Raw genomic sequence first — 3185 nt, forward strand, 5'->3', positions numbered from 1 at the left:
TCCTGCCCCCAGCTCTGGGACGGCTGCAGAAAGGGTGGTGATGGAGCAGGAGCTGTTCAGTCAGATGCTATGATGCTAATCACACTGTTTTTACCTGGAGCCCCTTGAGTCTGCTCTCCTCAACAAATCTCTGCTGTTGTGCCTCACTTACAGACCATTTCTCCCCCCTCACTGCTTCCTTTCAGAAATAAGGAAGGAAAGGAGGTAAAAAAGCAATAAAGCATCTCTGGACAATCATTCACTTATCAGTCAGCTCTGAACAGGAAGCCTTCAGGAAGAGCAGGTTGGGAAGTGAGAATCTCTTCTGATGAGCCACAAGGCAAGTGTCCTAAAGAACAGACAGGACAAGACTGCATCTGCTCCTCTGTGGTTATGCTTCATGGTGGTGAATGCAGAGGGGAAAAAAGTTCAAGCTGGCTTGGAAATCCAGGCACACTTCTCTACAGAAAGAATCACTGAGAAAGGAACATTGTGAGAAGGGAATCCTCATCCCTCATACACAAACACAGAATTAACCAGGTTGGAAAAGACCCTCGAGATCACAGAGTCCAACCTATCATCCAACACCATCTAACCAACTTAAACCATGGCACCAAGTGCCTCATCCAGTCTCCTCCTAAACACCTCCAGGGATGGTGACTCCACCACCTCCCTGGGCAGCACATCCCAATGGCCAATCTCTCTTGCTGGGAAGAACTTCCTAACCTCCAGCTTAAACCTCCCCTGGTGGATGGGCTCTCAGACCAGGGAAGGTCTCTCTGCCTCCCATTCTGCTCTTGGTAGGCCCCATCATTTCTAGGTTTTCAATTTGCTCCAGGTGTCAGTTTCTTTTCAAACCTGATCAGGAAAGGAACTTCTCCTCCCTTCCCAGCCCATGCTGTTCTCTGCTACCTGACTGCCTTTTGGTTTTGTTTTTGAAGCACAACTTGTTTTCAAGAGCTACCATGCTCCAGAAACTGCTTCCTGTGTTATCACCCATCCAAAAGTAGCACAAACCACATCAGAAAGCCTCTTCTCTACTGCTGGGTGTTTTTAATGTTTGATGTCAATGAAGATAAGGCCAATGCCATCCTGGCCTGGGTCAGGAAGAGTGTGGCCAGCAGGAGCAGGGAGGTCATTGTGCCCCTGGACTCAGCACTGGTTAGGCCACACCTTGAGTCCTGTGTCCAGTTCTGGGCCCCTCAGTTTAAGAAGGACATCGAGACACTTGTTCTGGTGCTGGCTGCCTGGAGAAGAGACCAACCCCCACCTGGCTACAGCCTCCCTTCAGGGAGTTGTAGAGAGCAAGAAGGTCTCCCCTGAGCCTCCTCTTCTGCAGGCTAAGCAACCCCAGCTCCCTCAGCCTCTCCTCACAGGGCTGTGCTCCAGACCCCTCCCCAGCTTTGTTGCCCTTCTCTGGACACCTTCCAGCAACTCAACATCTTTCCTAACCTGAGTGGCCCAGAACTGGACACAGGACTCAAGGTGTGGCCTAAGCAGTGCAGAGTCCAGGGGCACAATGACCTCCCTGCTCCTGCTGGCCACACTGTTCCTGTTGCAGGCCAAGATGCCATTGGCCTTCTTGGCCACCTGGGCACACTGCTGGCTCATGTTCAGCCTACCATCAACCAGCACCCCCAGGTCCCTCTCTGCCTGGCTGCTCTCAGTCACTTTAACCCCAGCCTGTAGCTCTGCATGGGGTTGTTGTGGCCAATGTGCAGCACCCAGCACTTGGATGTGTTCAATCTCATGCCCTTGGATTCTGCCCAGCCTGTCGAGGTCCCTCTGCAGAGCTCTCCTACCCTCTAACAGATCAACTCCTGCCCTCAGCTTGGTGTCATCTGCAAATTTACTGATGATGGACTCAATGCCTTCATCCAGGTCATCAATAAAGATATTGAACAGGATGGGGCCCAGCACTGATCCCTGGGGCACACCACTGGTGCCTGGCTGCCAGCTGGCTGTGGCACCATTCACCACCACTCTCTGGGCTCAGCCTCCAGCCAGTTTCTAACCCAGCCTAGAGAGCTGCTGTCCAGGCCAGGGGCTGCCAGCTTGGCCAGGAGTTTGCTGTGGGGGATGGTGTCAAAGCTTTCTGGTCCCCTCAGTGGTCAGTGATGAGAGAGGGGCACAGCCAGAGGGCAGCTCCTCTCTCACTGCAGCAGGCACACAGTGTAAATGGTGTGCTTGGTCACCACAGCACTGCCCAAAGGAGAACTGAAAGGAAGTATTTGGACAAGGTGTCCTTACTGTCACGTGGAACACAATGTTCCACTCTTTGCTTTACTGCTAAGCCCTGTTTTTATCACTTTGAAGTTGTCTGCTTCTCCACTTTTCTTAGGATGATTTGTCTGGCACTAGATAGCAGGGCAGGAAAAACCAATCAGGACCTTTGCTATCTTGAGATTTTGGTTGGCTTTCTTTTTCTTAGTAACAAGCCACCAGATGTTTTTCTGAGCACCAAAACACAGAGCACAGTCACTCACATCCAGACAAGTACTGTGAGTGCTTCCTGGCCCATCAGGGTGCCAGGGAGTGTGCTTGGGGTGTCATGGAAAGCAACACTTTCCCCCCCACCCCCCCATTCTGTCTGGAACACCAGGCAGTAAGTGCCAGGAACTCAGAAGTGTCATGTCCAGCTGAAGCTCTTCAGGACTTGCACATTCACCCTCCAAATAAACACCAAGTGACACACATCCTCCCACCAACTAGGAAGCCTCTTATCCTCAAAAAAAACACCCCATGATGACTTCATCCTGTGTTCAGAAAAGCAAGCTGGTAGCTTCCCCAGACGATGAAGCGAGGCCAGAGACGCCCACCAGGGCCTATTAACTTCAGCTTGGTGTTAAGAGTATATTGAGACAGTTTTAGCAGCAAACAGGTCACTCTCCCACAAAACTCAAATGCAGGTTGCTTAAAAAAAAGACCCCAATAGCCCCCCAGGGAGGATGCAGAGAGCTTAGGTTGCTTGGCTTCCAGATTCCTGTTGTGACACTCTGCCTGCTGGCAGCGGTGTTCCCACCACGCAGCCTTCCTCTCCCCACCTTGCCAAAGCCTACACATGAGGAAGCTTCTGCCATGGTTCCTAAGCTGATGGGCCCTGAGTCTTTCTCTCCAAGCCTCAGAAGATGGTGGCCACAGAGAAGCTCTCCAAAGAAGCATTTCCAGGAGGGAGGAGGCTGATGCTCAGTGGGGTGGGGGGCAGT

This window comes from Dryobates pubescens, chromosome 7 (genome assembly GCF_014839835.1).
Source record: "Dryobates pubescens isolate bDryPub1 chromosome 7, bDryPub1.pri, whole genome shotgun sequence".
Taxonomy (NCBI): domain Eukaryota; kingdom Metazoa; phylum Chordata; class Aves; order Piciformes; family Picidae; genus Dryobates; species Dryobates pubescens.